The sequence below is a fragment of the Bos grunniens genome, chromosome 3, assembly GCF_055505025.1.
Source record: "Bos grunniens cultivar Pamir isolate PY7600 chromosome 3, Bosgru_T2T1.0, whole genome shotgun sequence".
NCBI classification, from domain to species: domain Eukaryota; kingdom Metazoa; phylum Chordata; class Mammalia; order Artiodactyla; family Bovidae; genus Bos; species Bos grunniens.
In genome coordinates, this window is record NC_141167.1 from 12,208,556 (window position 1) to 12,233,956 (window position 25,401).

The 25,401-nt window shown below is 46.7% G+C and overlaps 1 long non-coding RNA gene across 1 annotated transcript; it reads right to left on the bottom strand.

The window, feature by feature from the left end:
- Window positions 1–280: 280 nt before the first annotated feature.
- On the bottom strand, window positions 281–3,037 carry LOC147375005 (uncharacterized). The gene is made up of 3 exons (XR_015161385.1): window positions 2,946–3,037; window positions 1,855–1,985; window positions 281–1,315 (listed from the first exon to the last, which is right to left on the bottom strand). It is a non-coding gene; the product is annotated as an uncharacterized LOC147375005 (long non-coding RNA).
- Window positions 3,038–25,401: the final 22,364 nt, after the last annotated feature.

A 25,401-nucleotide genomic window follows, 5' to 3' on the forward strand; every position in this document is an offset into this window, starting at 1 on the left:
TACCTGAATCATTTCGGGTCAGATATCTAAGCATCACCTTCAACTTGACTCTCCCTCCTCCCCACATCTGTTCCACACTCAAGTCCCCCGGACTCCTCTTCCTTGTTCAGTTGCTCAGTCGTGTCCGACTCGGCGACCCCATGGACTGCAGCACGCCAGGCTTCCCAGTCCTCTTCCTTAATGTCATTCAAGTATGTCCTAGCACAGCTGCCATCCCCTGCCAGGTAACCCAGACCCTGGAGGCTGGAATAGCTCCCCCAAGCGCACTTCCTCTGGGGAGGTGGTGAGCCTCTGCTTGCCAGCACTGCAAGTGAAGCATGACGGGAGAGGCATCCATTGAGGGAGGGGACGGCAGACTTGGCGTCCTCTGGGGAGGAGAAGCAGGCATGGAACAGAACTGTTGACAGACTCCAGGCTGCTATATCGGGAAGATTTGACAACACACACAAGGAGAGAGTGAGGGCGCGTTGACGGCTGGTGAGAGGCGTGGGGGCTGGCTGGGGACGTGCCGCCACCACCCACGCAGGAGGAAGTTGGGAACAGATTGCATGGGACCGGTGCCAGCCTCCTGAGGAGCTGTCTGCTCCCTTTCCCCTGGTGCTGGTACCTGCTGAGCAACTGGGGAGGGGGTTGGCCAGGAACATGGGCTGTACAGGGTGTGTCCTGAGATGGGAGCCTAGCTCTGCACAGAGGGGCCTCTCTGCTTCGGGCTTTTGGTTCTCTCACTCCACTCCATTCCATCCCATCCCAAACAATCCAATCCTAATATCACTTGACACCTTTGTATTCCCGGCCTGTCTCCTCCCTATTCCATTCTCCTCACCTTTCCTATCTCCAAATCCTCCACCATCTTATCCCATCCCTTACTCATCAGCACAGGATGTTTCTTCAAGTTTTGTTTGTTTTTCTCTCAAAGTGGAGGAGACGACAAGAGAATAAATTTTATTTGTTTATGATGGGGGGGGATGCTTGAGGCAATCATCACATTCAGCCCCCCAGGTTGACATGGAATCAACTGGTTAATAACTCAAGAGTTGGGCACAGAGTCCCAGAGAATGTGGCTTGGAAACATAGCCACGACTGCCCCCCGCCCAGGCCCCTTCTCCAAGCCCACCCTCCAGGCACAGGCACAGCTGGGCTATCACAGGTGCTTCCTCTTGGGGTGCCTGGGGTGGGTATACGTTCCCTATTCCTTCTCCCCAATTCCCACCAGATGAATCATTCCCGAAGGAGCCAACAGGCTGTGTAAGTTCAGCGGCCCTGGGGACATGGTAGGATTGCACTTCTTGGCCCCTCACAGTTGAGCCAGACCTGCCTGTGAAAGCAGAAATGTAAATGATTTTTAATTATCAGCCTGCTCTCCCCTCTGCCCTGGCCCAGGTGAAATAGAACAGTGATCAGACTCCCACATCACTGATGAGATCTTACAAGGAAATAAGAAAATGAGAAATAACCTCCTTTTGGAGTGCCTGATGTGAGCACTCAATTCATTGAACACATGCTGGTGGGCTGGGGAGGATGGAACCTGTCTTTAATTCCTCTAATTATTGAGGAATTAATAATTCCTGCCCCTTCCTCTGACTCCCACCCAATCTCCTGGAGTCCTCTGAAACAAACCGAATCTATTGTCCCTCTTAAGCCAGGGGAGGGGAGCATGGGGGAAGACGATGACCCCATCTTCTCTTTCCCCGCAGTCAGGAACACTGGAGGTTATGTCTATAAAGGACCCAGAAAATGGTAGGGTTGAATCCATGCCCCCCACCCCAACCTCCTCCCTGGGCTTCTTTTCTCTCCTTGCCTCAGCTCCCTACCTCATTCTTGCATACCCCCACCGGGATTGGGGATGGTTCTCACCCCTTGCCTGGGTTGGCTGGAATCTGGGCAATGACTCCTTCTCCAGGAAACTGCTGGTGTGGGCGTGTGTGTGTCAAACTCAGGGGAAGTCAGCAAGGTAGGTAGATTTGCAGAACCAGTGGCATTTCAGGCTAGGGAGGATGGAGAACTCAAATGGGCCAATTCACCCTTTCCACAGATGGGCAAGCTGAGGCTTGCAGAAGGACATGCAAGGGCATCTGTGCTGTAAAGGGAATTAGGGCCGCTCAGCACTGAGACCATGTCTCTAGGTTCCTCTAATTCTTCTGGAGGCCTTGAATGTCCAACTAAAGCCATGGCTCAGTCTTGCTGCCTCAGAAGTCACTGCTGCCTTTTGAGTTGGGGAGTGTAGCTAAATGACTGGATTTCTTTCCCTTGAAGCTTTTTGCTACTGGGGTGAAGCTGGGAGCTTCCAGCCAATGACATGGTCTTGCCAGGGTCTGCCAGGCATTGCACCATCGGGGTCTGGATGCTAGGCTGAGCCAGACAGCAGGTTCCCAGCCTTGGCTGCATGTTAGAGTCCCTGGAGGGTCCAAAAAAGAAAGGTGCTCAGCCCACCGGGCTCTGGGAAGCCCTCTCTACAGGTGGTTTGAGGCTCCGTGGGGAGATCACAAACTCCCTGTCAGAGTAAGGCTTGGGGAATGGGTTTTCTGGAGCAGAGCAGGCTGGGAGTGTGACTTGTTACAGCTGTATTTCCACGGGAACAGGATCAGGGCAGGGACGGGAAACACGTGCCCCATGCCCCGAGCCCCTGCTGGTCCTTCCCCGGTGCATGGTTCCAGTCACATGCCACTGACCTGTCGGAGGAGCCTCGCCCTGTGGCTGATTCTAATGACGCCGAGGGCCCTGCCATCTCCATTTGCCTTGAATTCCTAACTATCGCTGCCTCCGGTATGGTCGTTAGTCACTCAACATTAATATCTCCCGCATCCGTCACCGCAGCGATGACGATCCTAGACTTGCCTGCCATCTCACCAGCCGAGGGATGTGAAGTGGGTCCCCGGGGCCTGGCTGCCCTGCCCTGAGTGGGTGGGGGAGAAAGGGGGACAGGCCAGCTTGTTAGATCTAATTACCTGGCTGCAGGCAGTGGGCCTGAGCTTGGCCCACCGCGTAATCCTCTGCCTGCCTTTCCGCCATAACGAGCCTGCCCGCCACCAGCTGCCGCGCGGCTAGATGGGACTGAGTTTAATTGCTACCCAAAATGTCAGCCCTTTCAAACCCACAGTATTTCATCACTTACCTTTAAAGAAGAGGGGGAAAAAATCAATTTGGACCGTGAGTTTCGGCAGCAAAGCCTGCAGAAAGGACTGCCCAGTTCTTCAGGGGAGCTGTTCTTTTCATTAAAATAGCTATTTTTAAAACTCTCTCCCTCTCCCTCTCTCTCTTTAACACGAGATGAAAAATCCCAGCTACAAGAAGGAACCCTTTTATGAGGGAATAATAATATAAAAAAGGAGTTTAAAAAAGCCCACTTCTAAAATGGATCCTTTCTCTCTTTTTTTTTTTAACCTCTCAAAGGTTAAAAAAAGAAAAGAAAAGGGTTTTATTCTCAAAGCGTTTTTTTACTGTTATGATCTCACTTCACCCTCACAGCAGCTTGGGGTGTTGGGGGAGGGCCATTTTGTCATTGTCCCCATTTTATGGATGAAGGAAAGCCCAGAGGCTGCAGGCTCTGCTGGGGGTGCGGTTACACGTCTATTCAGGAAACAGGAAGGAGGAAACCCTTTTCTTTCCCCAGACTGGTCTCTTCCTATGGGTCCATGCGTCCTATCCCCGTATCCACCCACAATACATCCTCCCCAATACAAGCTATTTACCTACTAGTCAGAAAGTAAAAGTAGGCAGAAGTTAACCAAAAAACCCAGCGTCCCATTAGGGCTGAACACTCATTTAATGCGCTTCCTGAGATCACAGCCATCCTTTCTTCCCTAGGGAGAATTCCTCCCCCTTTCCTTTAGAAGAAAGGAATGTAATTCTTTTGGAGATTACATTTCCTGGAAACTGGTTTCTTGAGCTCCAGCCTGAAGAAGTGTTTCAAAGTCTGCAGACTAATTAACCCCATTGTTCAGAATTAATCACCTCAGGAATATTTGGAGTCAACAAGAGTTGTATCAATTGGGCTCTTAATAAACCTAATGAAACAACTCAACATAAAGGCATATGAAATAGACTTTTAAAACATTAGCATAAACCACCAGCCTCCCCCGAGCCCTCGGCAGCACAATCAATCTTAATTGACACTTTATTAGCACCAGGAATTGCTATCAATTTGGCGAATTCTCCCAAGTTGCCTACTGAAAGGACAAAGTTATCTTTAAAAAAAAAAAAAAAAGGAAAAAGAGAGACAAGGAAGGACTTGGAGTTTTGGGTGAAGAAAGACAGAGGAGAAATTAAATCAGAGTCCTATAATGGAAATGACAGTGAAAAGTGAAAGTGTTAGTCATTCAGTCACATTGCTCTCTTTGCGACCCCATGGACTGTAGCCCGCCAGGCTCCTCTGTCCATCATGGGGTTCTCCAGGCAAGAATACTGGAGTGGGCTGCCATTCCCTTCTCCAGGGGATCTTCCTGACCCAGGGATCGATCCCAGGTCTCCTGTATCGCAGGAAAATTCTTTACCGTCTGAGACAGACAGTAGCAGTGTCAAAAGCACCCTCCCCACTCCCTGGAGTCCAGTGGAGCAGGGATCTCAGCCATCATGTCCTTCAACGTTGAAGAACTGCTCCTGACATGCAGTTCCAACTGTCTGTCCTAACTGGGTTGACCAGCAGAGGCATCACTGCAGTGTCTGGGGTGGAGAGTCAGGCATGGAAATGGGAGAGTCAAGAAGTGCCTGGAGTCCTTCTCGAGTTTTTACTTATGATGAAACATTTGCTTTCAAAGGCTGAGAACTGTTTCAAATTGTGCATTCTCTCATCATTTCTAATAATTCTGCCCAGAATTTGAGGTAAATGTTGGAGGGTCCCCAGATTCTCCCTAGCAGTCTCAAATCAGCCATGAGCCAGGAGATAAAGTCCCCTGACGTTTTATTTCAAGGGACTTCACACAGATTGTCTGTCCTGGGTGTCTGTGACCACTTTGACATCGTTGCCCTCCCTCTTCCCCTCCCTCCTCTTTGTCTCCTTCCTCTTTCTGTAATTCCAGGGGACACAGTTTGGGGGCTCATCCCAGCTGGGCAAGGTGGCCCCACACTTTCTGGAGTGGCTTTTGCTTACTGAGAGCAGCCAGAGAGGACGATGTCTTGGGAAGAACTGTGCTGTCACAGAGAGGGCATGGATAGCTGCAGAATGTCCAGCCCATGGGCAGAGAGTTGGAGAAATACAGGAGAAGCAGCTCATGCTTGATTTGAGACTGACAGGGGAGTCTGGTGGCTCCTGTTATATGCCCCCAACTTGGATTAGAGCTCTCCATTGTGCAGCTATTAATGCATAGTAGACTCTGTGGCCAGACTGCCTGGGTTTGAATCTTGGCTCTGCTGTGTCTTAGCTATGTGACTTAGCTATTTGAAAAAACTTAGCTCAGTTTTTTCAAATGAGATAATAATAGTGGCTCCTGAAAGGGTTGTAATGAGGATTGAGTAAATAAGGGTAAATTTCTTTGAACTGTGCCTGCCACAAAATAAATACTATATAAGTGCTTTGCTCTTACCATAGAAAAGGAAACTGGAAGAAACCAATAGTTAACACTTATTGATCATTTGCTGTGTGGTATCATGAAAGCCAGAGGGTGAGATGGCTGGATGGCATCACCGACTTGATGGACATGAGTTTGAGTGAACTCCAGGAGTTGGTGATGGACAGGGAGGCCCGGTGTGCCGTGATTCATGGGGTCGCAAAGAGTTGGACACAACTGAGCGACTGAACTGAACTGACTGATCATGAAAGCCTAGGATAGAAAAAATTGTGAGAGAGATGAGTCAATAGGCTCAGATACTCCCAGTTAAGAAAAGACTGTCCCAGGGTCTCCCATGGAGTCATTGGTGACTGTTAGATCTAGATCTGTGGGATCTGATGCCAGAGTGAGCTTAAGACCAGGCACAGGTCTAAGTACTTCACATACATTATCTCATTTTATCCTCACAGAATCTTATAAGATTGGTACAATATTCAATATTTACCCTCATTTTATATGAAGGAAATGAGACAGAGAAAGGTTAAGCCCAAGATCATACAGAGAGTAAGTGATAGAACTAGGATGAAAGCTCAGACAGCCTGGCTCCAACTTCTGTAACCCCAATCAGTAAGCCATGCACTGGTTGTGACTTGGTGCTTTAACTCTGGGAGAACATCAGTGAGCACAACCATAGTTGTTTCTCTAGAAATCATCCCAGAGCTCAAACTTGGGAGCAGAGGACCCCTGGTCTTTCTATGAAGGCCATTCAGGTTGTCCTTCTAGAGTAAATGAACTCGAGGAAATCTTTCTACAAAGCATCCCATCAATGTTGGTCAAGCAAATGATAGCCAGCCCTTAGATTCCTTTAGATCACTGCAGTGGGTGTGCAGAAGACTTCTGGAGTGTCATTGCAATTTCCCTCAAGTACACTCCCTTGCTTTGCTCAGGTCAAATGAACTTTCCCTAATGACACTCTTAGCAGGACATTGCAAACCTTTGGCTCACTTCTTTTTCCTGGAGTATTTAGTGTCTAAGAGAGCTGGGGTGTAGTGTTGTATTCTGCCAGTAGGTGTCACCATATGCAATTCTGTACCTTGCTGCTGCTGCTGCTGCTGCTGCTAGGTCACTTCAGTTGTGCGGACTCTGTGCGACCCCAAAGACGGCAGCCCACCAGGCTCCTCTGTCCCTGGGATTCTCCAGGCAAGAATACTGGAGTGGGTTTCCATTTCCTTCTCCAATGCATGAAAGTGAAAAGTGAAAGTGAAGTTGCTCAGTCCTGTCTGACTCTTAGCGACCCCATGGACTGTAGACTACCAGGCTCCTCAGGCCATGGGATTTTCTATGCAAGAGTACTGGAGTGGGTTGCCATTGCCTTCTCTGTCTCTACTCTGAGATTTCCTTAAATCTAGAATTTGAGTTCTGTAAAATAGTAAGTCTTTTTCTTAACACATGCTCAGTGATGGAGCATACAAGAAGAGGAAGCATTTCATGGATAAGGACAGTAGCTCACTCTGGATATGATCAATCTAAGGATATTTAGTCTATCTGAGCAGGGATATGTTTGCCCAGTTGGATTACCCAGAGAGTTTTTTAAAAATGATACATGATCAAGATCACTTTAATTACCTCTGAATTTTTCTCAAGGCTCATTCTCTAGCCTCTACCCCCATAAAAACCCTACTCTTATGAAATTTCTCTTTGTCATTTTCTTGCTTTCTTGCTTTAAATATGATCTCTAAACAATATATCCCTAAAGTGTATATATATATATATATGTACATATATGTGTGTGTGTGTGTGTGTGTGTGTTATTTGCTCATTTGTGTCTAACTCCACATGGCACTATTGTACAACTGAATGGTCTTTTCAAAATGCAAGCCTTATCAATCAATGTAATACATCATATTAACAGAATAAAGAGCAAAAGCTAAAAGATCATCTCAATAGACACAGAAAAAGCATTTGACAAAATCCAACACCCTTTCATTATATAAAAAGATCAACTAACTAGGAATAGAAGAGACCTTTCTTAACCTGATAAAGAGTATCTATTAAAAGCCCACAGCGAACTTCATACTCAACGTTGAAGGGCTGTATATTTTCTCTCTAAAATCAGAAGCAAGACAAGGGTGTCTGCTCTTACTACTTCTATTCAACATTGTGTAGAAGTTCTAGCCAGGGCAATTAGGCAAGGAAATGAAAAAATGAAATAAAAGGCATTTGGATTAGAGAATAGTAAAACCATCTCTATTTGCAGATGACATGATATTGTATGTAGAAAACCCTGAATAATCCAGAGAAAAAGTATTAGAGCAAATAAGTAGATTCAGCAAAGTTGAATGATATAGAATCAATATAAAAATCAGTTGTATTTCTATGTAGTAGTAATAAGCAATCTGAAAATGAGATTAAGAAAGTGATTTGGTTTACAATAGCATCAAAAAGCAGTTTGTAGTAAATTTAACCAAACAAATGCAAGAATTGTACACTAAAACCTAAATAAATGAAATGTAATTCATGGATTGGAAAACATAATATTGTTAAAATGACATTACAAACTAATCTACAGGTTCAATGCAGTTCCTATTTAAATTTCAACTGCCTTCCATCTCTTTCTCTCCTCTTCCTCCATCCTTCTTTCCTTTCTTTTTTTCCAGAAATGTATAAACTTATGGTAAAACTCTAATGGAAATGCAAGGGACCCCAAATAGCCAAAAACAATCTTGTAAAAAAAGAACAAAATTGGAGGACTCACAGCTCCTAATTTCAAAACTTACTGCAAAGCTATAGTAGTCAAAACGATGTGGTGCTGGCATAAGGATAGACACATAGATCGACGGGATAGAGTTGAAAGTCTGGAAATATTTCCATAGATCTATTATTTTTGACAAGGGTGTCCAGATGATTCAAGGGGAAAGAATAGTATTTTTAATAAATGGTGCTGGGACAATGAGTAATCAACATATGAAAGGATCAATTCAGACCCCTCTATCACACAATTAAAAAAAAAGAATTAAAAATGAACCAAAGACCTAATTATAAGAATTAAAACTATAAAACTCTTAGAAGGATACAAAGGTGTAAATCTTAGTAATCTTGGTTTCTTAAATATGACACCAAAAGTAACAAGCAACAAAAGAAAAAATAGGTAAATTCAGTTCAGTTCAGTTGCTCAGTTGTGTCCGACTCTTTGTGGCCCCATGAATCACAGCACCCCAGGCCTCCCTGTCCATCACCATCTCCTGGAGTTCACTCAAACTCACGTCCATCAAATCGGTGATGCCATCCAGCCATCTCATCCTCTGTCGTCCCCTTCTCCTCCTGCCCCCAATCCCTCCCAGCATCAGAGTCTTTTCCAATGAGTCAACTCTTCGCATGAGGTGGCCAAAGTACTGGAGTTTCAGTTTCAGCATCATTCCTTCCAAAGAACATCCAGGGCTGATCTCCTTCAGAATGGACTGGTTGGATCTCCTTGCAGTCCAAGGGACTCTCAACAGTCTTCTCCAACACCACAGTTCAAAAGCATCAATTCTTCGGTGCTCGGCTTTCTTCACAGTCCAACTCTCACATCCATACATGACCACAGGAAAAACCATAGCCTTGACTTTGTTGGCAAAGTAATGTCTCTGCTTTTTAATATGCTATCTAGGTTGGTCATAACTTTCCTTCCAAGGAGTAAGCGTCTTTTAATTCCATGGCTGCAGTCACCATCTGCAGTGATTTTGGAGCCCCCAAAAATAAAGTCTGACACTGTTTCCACTGTTTCCCCATCTATTTCCCATGAAGTGATGGGACCAGATGCCTTGATCTTAGTTTTCTGAATGTTGAGCTTTAAGCCAACTTTTTCACTCTCCTCTTTCACTTTCATCAAGAGGCTCTTTAGTTCTTCTTCACTTTCTGCCATAAGGGTGGTGTCATCTGCATATCTGAGGTTATTGATATTTCTCCTGGCAATCTTGATTCCAGCTTCTGCTTCTTCCAGCCCAGCGTTTCTCATGATGCACTCTGCATATAAGTTCAGTCTGTTGTTCCATGTCCAGTTCTAACTGTTGCTTCCTGACCTGCGTTTATCAAGAGGCAGGTCAAGTGGTCTGGTATTCCCATCTCTTTCAGAAATTTCCACAGTTTATTGTGATCCATACAGTCAAAAGCTTTGGCATAGTCAATAAAGCAGAAATAGATGTTTTTCTGGAAATCTCTTGCTTTTTTGATGATCCAGGGGATGTTGGCAATTTGATCTCTGGTTCCTCTGCCTTTTCTAAATCTAGCTTGAACATCTGGAAGTTCACGGTTCACATATATTAGACTTCAACAAGTTTAAAACATTTGAGCAGCAAAGGACACTGTCAGGAGAGAGAATATACAACTTACAGAATACAAGAAGATGTTTGCAAATCATATATCTGATAAAGGCCTAGCATTCAGAATATATGAAGAACTATTACAACTCAATAACAAAATGACAAACAATCCAGTTTGAAAATGGGCAAAGGATTTGCATAGACATTTCAGATAAAATAATCACCAATAATTATATGAGAAGATGCTCAGCATCATTAGTCGTTAGGGAAATGAAAATTAAAACCACAATGAAATAACTCATGTATAATATATATATTATAGGGGGGCTATAAAAGCCAAAATGGAAAATAACAAGTGTTGGCAAGGATGTGGAGATATTGGAACCCTTGTGCATTGCTGATGGGAATGTGAAAATGGTGTGGCCACTGTGAAAATAGTTTGGCAATTATTCACTAAGGTAAAAAGAGCTGCCATATGACCCAGTAATTCCATTACTAGGTATAGACCCAAGGGAACTGAGAACATGTTTCCATGAAAACTTGTACAGAAGTGTTCAAAGCAGCAAGACTCATAGTAGACAAAAAGTGGAGACGACCCAGCGTCCATCACCTGATGAGTGGATCAACAAAATGCGGTCTATCCACACAGTGGGTCACTCTCTGGCCATAAATAAAGAGCACTGATCATGCTGCAACACGGATTAACTTTGAAATTAAGTGGAAGAGGCCAGACAAAAAAGGCTACAGGTAGTCTGTTTCCACTGATGTGCAATGCCCAGAGTAGGTAAATTCATAGAGACAGAAAGCAGATTAGTGGTTGTCAGAGGACAAGGGGAAGGGGGAAATTAGGAGTGACTGCTAACAAGTACAGGGATTCTTTATGGGACGATGGATGTGTTCTGGAATTAGATGTGTGTGTGTGTGTGTGTGTGCGCGTGTTTAGTCGCGCAGTCGTGTCTGACTCTTTGCAAACCCATGGACTGTAGCCAGCCAGGCTCCCTTGTCCATGGGATTTTTCAGGCAAGAATACTGGAGTGAATTGCCGTGTCTTCCTCCAGGAGATCTTCCTGAACTCACTAAACACCACTGAATTATGCATCTCAAAATGGTAGGCTTTATGTTACATGCATTTTACCACAACAAAAAAATTGCAAAGAAAAATACAAACCTGATCATGTTAATTCCCAGCTTAAAATCCCTTTACAGGTTTCCTATCACTCCTGAGGCCTGTCTGAGCTGCTCGCTGCCATTTCTTCGGTCTCATTTCAGGGATCTTGGCCTTTTCGCCTTTAGATTCCAGTCCTCTTTCCCTCCGTCCCCTAAAGGGATGTGCCAAGTTTCCCACCTCCCACAGGGCCTTTGTACAGACTGTTCCTTTGGCTTAAAAACCTCTTGTTTCACCCTCTGCATCTCTCATGGAACCTCCCATGATCTTCCAAACCATGTCAAGGCTCATATAGTCCTTGTTCTTTTCCTTCTGAGCTTTCCCCCCTGTTTGTGAGTTTGTGTACACACACACACATACAGAGTTTATTTGACTAATGTCTCCCTTCCCCATCAGAAGACTTCCCTGGTTGACCCCAGGTCCTTGGCACGGTGGCCAGCACACAGCTTCTGTATTAAGCCCCGGATGGTCCCCTCTACTGTGGATTCTAGGGCTTAACTGTACCAGCCTCTTGTTGTTCTTGGCAGCTCCACCTCGTTCCTCTAGCCCAGGGGTTCTCGATCCTGGCTGCCCACTTGGATTACTCAGGGGAATTGTTTTTTAAGGAATCAAGCTCAGGCTCCAGCCAAACAATTGAATAAGAATTTCTGGGGGTGGGATCTGGGCAGAGGTGATTTAAAAACTGCCAATGTGTTTCCCAATGTGTAGCCAGGTTGAGAAAGGCTGCTACAGTCTCACTTCCCTCCTTGCTCAGCTCAACCCAGCCCGCACTGATCTGGGGATCTGTGAGGTGTCCAGTCCTGGGTGAGTCCTTGGAAAACCCGGAGACCTAAGACACCGCTCCTGGGGATAGCACACCTCTCTTTTGAGCTTTCCTAGGGGCTTTGGGATACCAGTTACTGCCAAGAGAGCAAGTAAAACAGAGAAAGTAGCAAACCATCTCTGAACTCAAGTCATTGTTGGGGACTCCTCTGGATATGGCTGCGAGGTCTTCCCCAATCCCCACCCAGCTCCTTGATCTTGCCTCACTTTTGCTTATGGCCGGGGTTTTCCCCAGTCTTTTGTATCAGTCCTGCTTGAGTAGGACAGAAAACCCCTGTGGGAGGCTTCAGATGTACAAAGTCTGGGTTAATGAACATTTGTAAGTCTAGACTGTTTCTTCCTTGGCAGGCTTCCATCTCAGGCAGAAACCCCTCATGGGTGGCTCCGAGTGTCCTGGGTCCCAAATGGGAGGGACTTGAGGTAAGAAGGGGGTTGAAATCAGTTTGGGGAGGGGAAGGGGGATTTGTATTGAAGCCTAGAAAGTGGGCAACTTTAACTTAGGTTGCATATCCCAGATCAAATCAACCAGCAAACATTTTATTAAGATGACTTTATTTATAATTTATGCAACACTGAGAAAACATCACTCGCTCATATTTAAGAACACTGTTGTTATCGGTTTTTTTTTTTTTTTGCAGTAGCTCTGGAGGTAGGAGCTGGCGAAGATGTCAATGGGGCCAAAGCTATCCCTTGGCCCTGCTTCTGAAGGGAGTTTTCTGATCTTTCTGGAAAATGCTCTGTTTGACGATCCTTTGAGGTTAAATGAGAGGAAAACTCATGTCCTTTAAAGTAAGGGCCTGGCTTTGGCACATGAAGATAACAGCAAAGGGTTTTGACCTCAGTTTCCACTTTGCTATTGACTTCCTATGGGCCCTAAGGAAACTTTTTCCTCAGTTTCTTCTTCTATAAAATGGGAATAATAACAGACCCTACCTCAAAGAGGGCTTTGAGGAGACTCAATGAGATAATACATGCAAAGCACTTAGAACAACGCCTGATACAGAATAAACTCTCAAGAAATGTTTTTACAGTCGGACCTGTGGGCTATACATGGACATGTACATCTGTGCTCATGTGTGTCTGAGAGCCAGGCACTGTATTTCTGAATCTGTTTCTCATGTACTATATCATCTAATACATACATAATCTCATGAATAATTGAAGTAAAATTAGGCATTAATATTTAAAACATGCTCCACATTGCTGACGTTTTACACTGTGGAGTTGGTTGAAATGATTTTTTGGTCTGTAAAACAACCTGATGGCAAACATTTAATCAACGTACTCAGGTGCTTGTTTTGCATGTTTATTCCAATGCCCACCTCCCTAAGTGGCAGTTTTTGATGAACCTGGACCATTATGAGGTCACAGGACCACAGGCCTGGGTCTCTGAACATGCTTAGGCTTCCCAGTGCTGATGGGGGCGTGGCCAAGTCTCTGGGATGATGGAAGAGAGCGCTGGCAGAGGAGGGGGGATGATGGGAGCTTTGCAGCCAGGGGAACCTGGGTTTCCATCCCTGCTCTGCCATTCCAAGCCACATGGAGGGGACTGGAAATTAGCCACATGCATAGCCCCTGCCCAGCTCCTGGCAATCCCCCACAAATGGTAGCAGTCATTAGCTTTGCCCAGTTAGCAGCATTAGGGAGCAAATTTTCCAAACATCACAAGGAAATAATAGCAGCTTCCTTACCACGCACAGAGGACCCCTCTCTCCCAGCCCTGAGGACTTGAGGGTCCAGAGGGAAAGACCGCAGGTGATGATAGCAGAGAAGGGCCCCCTTGGGGCTCCTCACTCTGGTCCTGCTCCCGGAGCCCCGCCCTTCCAGGATGGGGATGGGCACTATACCAGTCCTGCCATGGTGGCTCTACTCCTTGTCTTCTTCAACAGAACAGAGGCAGGCTATTTTCCAAAAGAGCTCAGCTCAGTGCAAAGGGCAATGATCATGAAGATCCTCCTACAGAGGACACAAACCTCATCGTGGACACAGAATGGCAGAAGGACCCAAGCACGGACTCTAGGACTGGACCACCTGGCAGGCTCCTAAGCTCTCTGGACCTCTGCTTCCTCATCTGTAATAGTCATACCCCTCATCTGGGGTAATCACAGTAGCTTTCCTCAGACGGCTGCTGTGAGGTTAGAATGGTGCCTGGCATGTATGAAGTGTTTGCGTGTGTGCATGCGTAGTCTCTCAGTTGTGTCCGACTCTTTGCAACCCCGTGACTGGTAGCCTGTAAGTCTCCTCTGTCCATGGGATTTTCCAGGCAAGAATATTTGAGTGGGTTGCCATTTCCTTCTCCAGGAGATTTTCCCAACCCAGGGATTGAACTTGCATCTCCTGTGTCTCCTGCATTGCAGACAGATTCTTACATGCTGAGCTATCAGAGAAACGATTGTTAGTTATAATTATGACAAAGCCCAAGTCCTCATGGAAGCAGTGCCAAGGGGTTCTGGACTCCCAATCTCCTCCTCCAAACCCCCATGGGAGAATGGGTGTTTCAGAGGGAAGGGACGATGGCTTGTTCATTAAAAAATTTCACCTCATTTTATTTATTTGTTTTTTGGCTGTGTAGCATGCAGGATCTTAGTTCCCAACCAGGGCTTGAACCTGTGGCCCCTGCAGTGGAAAGTACAGAGCCCTAACCACCAGACCAACAAGAAGTCCAACTTGTTCATCTTTGAATTCCAAGTGCCCATCACCACCTGGCACACTGCAGGTGCCCAATGAATAAGTGATGTTAGGCTACTACATGATCCTATGGCATTGGGATTGTGAGTTCCACTTTGCAGAGAAGGAACATGGGACTCCCAGAGGAGAAGGGACTTGCCTAAGCCACATGGGGTGGCCAGTGAAAAAACTGGATTTGACTCCAAGTCTTTTTCTCTTTGCTGTCGACCAGGAGGGTGTCCCAGGCTTTCCCAACTGGGTGGCCAGCTCTACTCAGTCCTGAAGCATCTACCCTCTTGCTCCCACCCGGGGAAAGGGCCTTGAGTGGACCCCTACTCTGGGGCTCAGTGTTACAGCTCCATACAACCTCAAAGTGCAGCATCAGGGCAGGGAGCTAGAATGTCAGAGAGAGAGGATGGGAGCGTGCCCTCCCACAGTGTGTGGAGGCAGCCAATAGATGGGGAGAAGGCAGAGATGGTAAGACGCAGTCATGGACTCGGTAGGGGAAAGGGATATTCCTGACCCTCCCAGCGTGACTCTAGTGTGCCTTCCATGGTGTGTGGTGGCAGAACAGGATGGGGGATGGCTGACAGGTGGTCCAGAGGTCCTGTGTAGAAGCCTGGGAAGCTGGGAGGGGGAGGGATAGTGAGCAAAGCCTCCTGACCTGTTACTGGGCTGATCAGAAAGAAGGGTGGAGGGTGCGTCCCACAGAGGGGTGGCCTCTCAGAGGTCCCTGACACAGCCAGTGCATCCTGGTGATGATGGTTTGTGTGGGCCCAACACCCTCACTGTCTTCTGTACCCAGAGACCTGCACTTCACGTGGGGCAGTGGGTGTCCCTGAAGGCTGCACTCTGTCTCCTGGAAAGAACCTGGTGGCCTCCACTGGCAGCTCTGAATGTGAATATGGGCACTGCCACTTAAAGAGACAGACTGGTATAGGGAGGGGAGCCTGGCCTGGGAGCTCCATCACCAAACAACTGTGAGAGAAGAAGGGTCCCTTCTTCTCTCTGGGCTCCAGTCTTCCCATCTGTATAGTGGGGAGATTGCATTTGATGACCTCTGAAGTTGCTCCTTGCTCTGATGGTGACTGTAACCAGCAGACAACTAATCAATATTTGTTGAGTAAATGAGGGAGTCAGTGTGGTTCCACGCTGATGATAGGATCTAGGCAGATGACTTTTGAAAGACAAGTGAGGCTGTTTTTTTAAACTTTTTATTGAAGTAGAGTTGATTTACAATGCTATATAAAGTGCACAGGAAAGTGATTCTGTTATATATATGTGTGTGTGTGTATATATATATATATATATATTCCTTTACAGATTCTTTTCCATTATAGGTTATTACAAGATGTTGAATACAGTTCCCTGTGCTATACAATAAGACCTTATTGTTTGTTTATTAGGGCTTCCCTGGTGGTTCAGATGATAAGGAATCTGCCTGCAATGCAGGAGACCAGGGTTTGATCCTTGGGTTGGGAAGATCCCCTGGAGAAGGGAATGGCAACCCACTCCAGTATCCTTGCCTGGAGAATCTCATGGATGGAGGAGCCTGGCGGGCTACAGTCCATGGAGTCACATGGAGTCGGAAATGCTTAGTGACTAAGCACAGTAAGCACAGTGAGTGAAGTGAAAGTCGCTCAGTTGCGTCCGACTCTTTGCGACCCATGGAATTCTCCAGGCCAGCATACTGGAGTGGGTAGCCTTTCCCTTCTCCGAGGGATCTTCCTGACCCAGGGATTGAACCGTGGTCTCCTGCATTGCAGGCGGATTCTTTACCAACTGAGCTATCAGGGAAGCCATATATAGTAGTGTGTATCTGTTAATCACAAACTCCTAACTTATCCCTCCTTCACTTCCCCCTTTGGTAACCACAAGTTTGCTTTCTATGTCTCTGAGTCTATTTTCATTTATAAATAAGTTCATCTGTATGATTTTTTAGATTCACCATGAAAGTGATATCTGTGATATTTGTTTTTCCTCTGACTTACTTCACTTAGTGTGATAATCTCTAGGTCCACCCATATTGCTTCAAATGGCATGATTTAATTCTCTTTTGTGACTGAGTAATATTCCATATTTATATATATATATATATATATCTCACTTTTTTTAATCTATCATATGAGGCTGTTTCAACCTGCAGAGTTAACAAAAAGTTGAACATTCATGGGCTGCTTACTCTGTGCCTGACATTGTACTGAGCGCTTCCCATTTGTTTCCTGATTAAATCTTCGTGACCACTCAACGATACAGGTGCTGTTATTGTTCCCATTTCACAGATGAGAAAATTGAGGCACAGAGGATTGCTCTGCCCCACAGACAGAATGGTGATATTACTCAGAACTCTTTCAGCTGCGTGGGGCAGAAATGCAACTCATAGCCTTAAGGATAAAAGAGAAGGTATTGCTTCCATATCTGTAAAGTCCAGGATACCCTGACCCAAGAGCCCAAATCACAGTTTCAGGAATCCTCCTTTCTCCTGATCACTTCAACATGACCAGTGTCATGGGGAATGCCCACTCCAAGAAGAAAACTAGTGTAGATGTTAAAGGCTCCATTTCTGAAGTCTGCGTACCTGGATCAAGCTCTAGCCTGGCTGTGTGACCCTGGACGTATGGGTCAGCCTGTTTGGCTCAGTTTCCTTGTGTGTGAAATGGGGATAAGAGCTGCACTTACCTTGTGGGGTTGTTGGCAGCTTAGATGAGTAGCAAGTGCTAGGAAATAGACTTGACCTTCAGTGTGTGTGCACTGCTGCTGCTACCTTTAAAAGTTCCCAGTGGGGAGACAGCCTCCCTTACCCTGCAGTCTGAAAAAGCCCCATGTTTGACTAATATTGGACTGACTTGGGTCCTGTGCAGTCTGCTAAACCAACGCCTGTGGCCAGGGAAGGGAATATGCTAATTAGGCCTGATCACATGCCCTGCAGTCTGAAAAAGCCCCATGTTTGACTAATATTGGACTGACTTGGGTCCTGTGCAGTCTGCTAAACCAACGCCTGTGGCCAGGGAAGGGAATATGCTAATTAGGCCTGATCACATGCCCTGCAGTCTGAAAAAGCCCCATGTTTGACTAATATTGGACTGACTTGGGTCCTGTGCAGTCTGCTAAACCAACGCCTGTGGCCAGGGAAGGGAATATGCTAATTAGGCCTGATCACATGCCCACCCTGGAGCACAGAGATGGCCAGTCCTCCCAGCACCATGGACCAAGTGTGGTGATGGTTGACCTGCCAGAGGAAAGCCACAGAGTGTCACCGGAGAGGTGTGCATGCTGAACGGGCACAAACCGAAAGGTGACCATGGACATGAACCCAGGTATTAATAGTTCACCTCCCAAGAATGCAAGCACGGATTCTTTATAAAGATAATTTCAGACATATATATTTTGATAAAAATTAAAAAAGAAAGGTAGTTTTCCATTTATTTAAAAAATTAACTTATATACAGAAAAATTAACTTTAAAATTTTCTTTTCAATTCTGTGCATTTTAATGCCAGCATGGGGTCTTGGAACCACGGCCGTAAACAGGGTACAGAACGATTCCAACACCACCGAGAATTCCGTCATGCTGACCTATTGTAATCAGTCCCTCTCCTACCCCAGACCCATGGTAACCACAAATCTGTTCTCCGGCTTTACAGTTTTGCCTTTTCCAGAAGGTTCTATAAATATAACCATTGGCCTGTTGTCTTCTGAGATTGCTTTCTTTCACTGAATATAATGCATTTGAGATGCACCCGTGATGTTTTGTGAATCAATAGTTGGTTCCTGTTTATTACTGAGTAATATTCCATAGCTGGGTTATAACATGTTTTGTTTATCTATTTACCTGTTAAAGGCCATTTGCATTGTTTCCAGTTTTTGGTAATCATGAATAGTGCTGCTATAAACATCTGTTCACAGGTTTTTGTGTGAACATAAGATTTTATTTCTTTGTAAATAAATACTTAAAACTAAGTTTGCTGAGTCATATGATGAACTTTACAAGAAACTGCCAGACTGTTCTCTGGGGTAGCTATACCACTTTGCGTTTCTACTAACAATGTGGAAAATTCCGGTTCCTCCACAGCCTTCCCAGCACTTGGCGGTTGCCAGTATTTTCTACTCTTGCCTTTCTAACAGATGTGCAGCCCAAGCATGGAGTCTTAACTGAAAATTTTAGTAAATGGTGTTTGCGCGTGTGTTAGTTGCTCAGTCGTGTCCAACTGTATGCGACCCTTTGCACTGTAGCCCACCAGGCTCCTCTGTCCATGGAATTCTCCAGGCAAGAAGACTGGAGTGGGTTGCCATTCCCTTCTCCAGGGGATCTTTCTGACCCAGGGATTGAACTGGTCCTCCTGCACTGCAGGTGGAATCTTTACCGTTTAAACCAAAATGGTGCTTAGTGGCTGCAAAAGTCAGAAAAAGGCTTGCTGGAGTGAGCAGGACCCTAGAGCAGTGGTCAAAGTGGGGGTTGGGGTGGGGGGTTCCTGTGAGTGTTGGAAGGGACTGTTTTAAGACAAGTTGGTGGTGGACCTGGGAGAGCGGAAGGGCTGTCAGGGCTGTGAAGGACTTCAGATGTCACCCTGGGTTATCGTCCACCGTGCCTGTGAGGAGACCCAGGTCTGGATGCAGAGGAAGGAACTTGCCCAGTGACAGGACACACAGCAGTGTCTCGGTAAATGGGTGAATGACCAAAGGAACTTTCTTCCTCTGATTCCTCTGGGGATGGGATAGATGGCTGTGCTTGAACTGGAGGTAGTGGGGGCACCAGCTGATCTTTCTCGGGTCCTTTGAGCTGGGTTCTTGGTGATGGGCAGGACTCAGAACCAGTTCTGTGTGGCATTGCCTGGCCTGGTGGGACCCTGTGCTTACTGTGGAAGGAGGGGGGCAGAGTGCAGAGTTGGGATGAGTGGCAAATGTCCATCCTGCAGATATTCATTGAACTTGTTGCATGAAGAGTGGGCCATTCGCCTGCTTTTGTGTGACCGGGAATCTTTGAGGGCTCTGAATCTGCATGAAAGCCACTAGGCCTGTCCCAAAGGGAATCCAAGCTATCGCTCCCCCAGGATGACAGCGGCACAGCCAGCTCCCACAGCCCCCCTGTGTCTGAACCTCAGTGAAAACTGCAGGGAATCAGGGCTGAGTGGATGGACTGCTGGGAGCCAGCGTGAGGAACTCTGTCCGTGGCAAAGGTCATGAGGAAGGAGGCTCGGCATACGCAAAGGTGGGATCGAGCCTCAGGAGTCCCCCTGGAAATTCTTGAGCATCTACCCCCAAAACCAGAGTCTGCCTACTTTACTACTTTGTGCTCTCACCTACACCTCTGACTTTACGGGGGGCTGTCCCCCACCACCTCTCTCTGAAAAAGAGTTAACTTACAGCTTCAGTTAATAAAGTTCCTGGGCGTGACAAGAGTGTTTCAACCTACAAACTCCTTTGGAAGTCCTCTAGCCTGCCTGAACAGGTTCTTCCGGCCACATGTGAGTGTTCACAGGCTCCCAACCGTGAGAGGCATGAGATGTTCTAAACTGTCTAAATACAGATTCCTTTGAGCAGTTAAAAGATTGATTAGAAATTGTATTGGTGAAGGGTTTTTCACTTGTTGGGCCAATGTTTGCTGCTAAGTTTCCATATCCCTTACCTACTGTGTCCCTGGGAGTGTACTGATTAATATAATTGTTGTATAGGAATGTAAGTAGTAGCTTTAATGTTTGTAACCTTGGACCCTTGAGTTAATTCTTTTCTTGTTATAGCCCACCACACCTTTGCCCTATAGGAATGCAACTTTATCTAATGCTTTTGGAGGGTTGCGCCTGACTTTAGAATAATCACCTTTAGAGAAAAATAAGTTTTCTGAAGAAAGGGTCATAAAATATTAACAGGCCTCCTGGTCAGAAGATGATGTAAATCACCTAAACTTTTGCATATGATAAGTTTGCAGGAAGAAAGCTTGGCTTCGATCAGGGACTGCTGTCCTTGCATGACTCTACCCCTTCCCCCATTATCCTCTATGCACAACTTAAGGTATAAAAACTACTTTGGAAAATAAAGTGCGGGCCTTGTTCACCGAAGCTTGGTCTCCCCATGTCGTTCTTTCTCTCACCTTCTGGCTGAATTCCCGTCTGGAGCGTGGAGGCTCGTCAAGCCTACTGATTTTGCCTGGGCTTCTAAGATCTGACAGGGGAGGGCTTAGTGTCTCTTCTCCTTCGGGAGAAGGGGAGGACGCCTGCGGCCTATGTAGGTGATGCAAATTCCTTGTCTTGGAATTTTATTGGCTTTCCACGTAAACCAAGTTATTCAGCCTCTTTTCTTCACTGAATTTCTTCGCTGAGCTATCCTTATTTAAGCACTCTTTATATCTTTAATTCTACCATATCCTGATTGCCAAAGCCGTCTCCCCTTCGAATCCTCTGACTCCACCGGGGCTGGACCCCGGCAATGGCCCCGGGTTCTGGGGGCCAAGTCGGGAAGGACCAATGATTACCTCGTGTGATGGGGAGGGTACGTCTTGGTTCCCATCTCAGCTTTTACAAGGGTTAGGGGTGTCTCTCTCTGACTTACAGCTAAAGCACTCACGAAAGGAGAAGGGAACGGCAGAGAAAACCTCTGTTCAAGAAGCTCAGGATCACATATACCTTGGTCAAGGAGGCGGGCGCCTGCCATCCATGATGGAAGCCACACCGTAATCTACCCGCCCTACTTCTCACCCCCTGCTCTGCCACAGACCTAGAATTCCACCATCAGGGTCTCTCCTTTGATTAAAGCTTTGACTCTAGAAGAGCCCTGTACATATTACCTGGGGAGGGCAGGTCATTGTGTGTGATTTGATTAAACTGACTGCTGCCACTTAGAGAGTACCTAAGTATAAGAGAGGAGAGGGTTGATGAGTGGAGGAGGGATGAGTGGGAGACGGATTGGTCTGAGCAAAAGGTGTGGTCCCGCTATGTCAGGATGGTGTGTGTGTGTGTGTTGGGGGGTGGTCAGGCATGACCCAGGTGGGGAAGCAGACTCATCGTGGGACCTCTGGGGCAGGGGTACAGGCTCTGGAGGAGGGCAGGGTAGGAGTGGCCTGAAGGCATCCTTTTTGTCTGCAGTTTTCAGAATCACGCATGCACCTTATGAAGTCTATGTGCTCCTGAGACCTTCAGATGCTGCCCTGGGGCTGCGCTCTGGGGCTCTGGCAGAGTCCTCTCGGACCTGGGCTGTGCCCCCTTTACCTTCCCTCAGAGCAACTCTCCCTTGCAACAGAAGCTTATGATGTAGGAGAGTGAGTCCTGCCTCTTGGCATCTTTTCCCCACTGGCAACATCAAAGGTAACTGTACCCTCTCCTTCCAGTTAATGCATTTTGGACTGAGAAGATAGACTGTAGCAAAACAGCGATGAAGACAATAACATCTCGACAGTGACAGCAACAAATGCCATTTTAAGTGCTTGTTTCCCACCAGGTGCTGGTCAGCACTTTACAGGCGCTGCATGTAATCCTCACAAAGGTCCCACAAGTACCCCATTTTACCAATGAGGAGATGGAGGCGCGGCTTGTTCAGGGTCATGTGGTGAGTCTACAAAGGATGGGGAATGCACATGCAGGTCTCACTTCAAGTGGATGCTCTTGAACACCTCTCGAGGTCAAATAAAGTGGAAGTGATCCATCCCTTAATTAAGTCAACAGGGGAGTGTGCAGGAGGAACCCCTGGGGGTCCTGGGCCCAGCTGGGTTGGGGATAGGAGACCAGGGCGAGCCCCTGGTCTGTCTGGGGGAGACGGGGTGGCACTGCTGGGGAGCGCTTTCTGCTGCTTGCTGCTGGGTAGCCCTTGTCCTTGGTTGGCATTCACAGTGGGACTTCCCTGACTCGTCCTCAGCAAAGTTTATCCAAGGAGAACTTGGCTGTAAATTTCCCCAACTCCGTGGCCATCCAGCCCTGGCCCTGGCCTCGGTCAGTGGACGCTGCTGAGCTGACAACAGATTCGTCACTGGCTGAGTCCTGAGCCAGCACAGCTGTCAGCAGGGAGGAGTGGCTCTGCACCACGACCGTGGCAAGTTTACCCTTGAGCCTGACAGGTGCAGACAGAGATCTCAGAATTTGTGGCTCTTCTCTCTGAATGATGGATGGACTGGCTCCTTGAGTCTCTGCTCCACCAACTGCTGTCAGAGCAGGCGAGTCTGTGGAAAGTGCCGTGGATGGCGGGACATGTCTGCTATAGGCCTTTGGGGCAACTTGGTCAGTGGGCAGGGCTGGGCATGGGTGCCATGACCCTGGCCAGACTGGAAGAAGGGACATGGTGGTTGGGAACCTGATGTCCATCACTCCCCACCCTCCTGACTGTCTGCGTGCCATCTCTGCACAAGGCACAATGTCCAGGCACAACTCATCTTAATGTTCTCTCTTTCCTGCTTGCTTCTTTCAACTGATCTATCCACCCAACAAACATTTATGGAGCGTCCATTATTGGCAGGCACTGTGCTGGGGAAAGAGCGTAGAAGACCCCCAAGGTGCCCATCATTATGGAGCCGCAAGTGACAGGCAGAAACCAACAAATTCAATAAAGAAACAAGAGAAAGCCTAGGAGTGATGAGGGGCTAAGAAAGGAATTCAGATGAAGAGAGAGTGAACAAGGCGACACTTTAGGTGGTCAAGAAAGTGTCCCTTTGGAGAAGGCAATGGCAGCCCACTCCAGTATTTTCACCTCGAGAATTGCATGGACAGAGAGGAATGGTGGTCCATAGGGTCGCAAAGAGTTGGACATGACTGAAGTGACTTAGCATAACATACAAAGTGTCTCTTAGGAGGTGACACTATGTGAAGAGACAGTGCTGGCCAGGCGCCATCTCTGGGGAGAGCCCTAGGCAGACAGAGCAGCTGGTGCAGAGTGCCTAAGGCGGGCCTGAGCTTAGGGCACTGGAGGAACACAGACGGGCTGCCCCGGCTGGAGCAGAGCGAGTGGCGGGGATGTGGCAGGGGACAGAGGCTGGCGAGGCAGACCGAGGGCTGCTGCTTCTTTAAGTCAACACAAGGAGCTTGGCTTTTATCCTAAGTGGGATGGGATGCTACTGGGGTTTAAAGTAGGGGAGAGGCGTGCTCTGATTTATGTTTTGAGGTGATTACTCTGGTTGCGTGAGAGCAGATGCCACTAGCAAAATCCAAACTTGCCACGTTTCTCCAGCTGCCAACACACACAGCCTGCCCAGAATATCCAATGCCATTTATCCTGGAGCCGTTCTGACCGTATCAGACGCATTGTGTCTAAGATGATTTTAAATGCATAAAGTTTGGTAATAGTGTCATTATACCCAGACACATACCTCATATGTATTTCTTTTTAAGACATGTGGGCAAGGTTCAATCCTAGCCAAGAAAGATACAGAGCCTTGAGTAAAATTGGCACCATCCTAAGTCCATCAGTTACAAGGACTGCTCTTAATAAATTGAATAACCCAGGGAAGTTAAATGTAGGCGCCTTAAAAGTGTGGGCCCATTGGCCCAAAGGGATATTAACAGATTGGCATTTAAGTGTTGATGTTCCTGAAGCTTTCGGCAGCGTCGTAATTCAAAACATGGTTTGGTGTGACAACATTTAGTGCGATATGTTGAATCTGAGATGAGCACGTCATACATAAAAGAGAGGAGGAGGGCTAGATGCTAGAAAGGGAAAGGAGAATGGAAATTGAGAAAAGCCTTTTAGAGCATGATAGGAAAGAATTTAGAAGCCCTGGAATTGAATTGCAAAGAACAGCATGAACTTGTGACTTTTACATTGTGCTCCATCACTGAAATAGCCCAGGCTGCCTCTGGGCTGATGCACCTTCCCCAGGTATTGTGATAGAATCATGCAGCCACGGGGACTGTGGATTAGTTTTTCAAATCACCTTGTACTGAAAGGAAGCAGGGATTCCCCGAAGGATAACTGTGCTGGATCTTGAGGTTGGAAGGCAATGATGCTTTCAGAGATGCCTGCGGGAAAATTGGAATGTGCACAGAGGCCAGCTCAAAGAGAACCTCCTTTACCCCCATCAGGATACCCAAGCAGGGACAATCGGAGCATAACAATTGGTAATTGTGGGCAAGGGACACAAACTAAGCCCGAATAAGAGTTTAAGTCCATGAATGTACCAAAAAATGGAAATAAATAGGAAGGATGCCAGGGACGTTGGCATGCACGCAATTTTCAGCACGGTTTACAGAGGGATGTGGATCAAGTCGCATGGCCAGAGGTTCACACACTGTGGTCAGTAACCAGATCTCCAGTCCACATTTTTGTTGACTTGCTCCAATGGTTTGCTTAAAGGATGAGAGTGCATGTAGAATTGCACTATTCCTTAGGATGTTTTATATGATTTGAAGAGAAATCCCTGGTGGCTCAGACGATAAAGAATCTACCTGCAATGCAGGAGACCGGGGTTCAGTCTTTGGGTTGGGAAGATCCTCTGGAGAAGGGAATGGCTATCCAGTCCAGTATTCTTGCCTGGAGAAGTCCATGGACAGTGGAATCTAGTGAGCTATGGTCCGTAGAGTCACAAAATGTTGGACACGACTGAGTGACTAGCACTTTCACTTTTTTAAAAAGGATGTTTATTTAGTGGTGCTCAGTGTTTGTAAAAAGCAAGAGATGGAGTGTCGTGACCTGCAAGGCTTGCTTCAATTACTCAGTGAGAACACACTCTCAGACCCACAACACCTGGATTCTGTCCTTGTAGAATTTTGTGTGCCACGTCCACACTGTCCTTTGTCCAGGAAAAGGGTGTATATTGTACCAGAAGGAAATCAAGGTGTCTTGAGAAAAGGGAGCAGCAGAGGATGGTATTGTGCCCTGGCCAGAGCAACCAGGCCTGTATTTAGTCAGTAGATACGTGTGTGCCTCTGTGTGTTCTCGTGCTAGGAGGGTAAAAAGTGTGAATTATTGTAAAGTTTAAAGTTAGAGACCTTTAATGTATAATCCTGATTTTCAGTTCTTTTTTTTTTTTCAAATGAGAAGATTTGGAA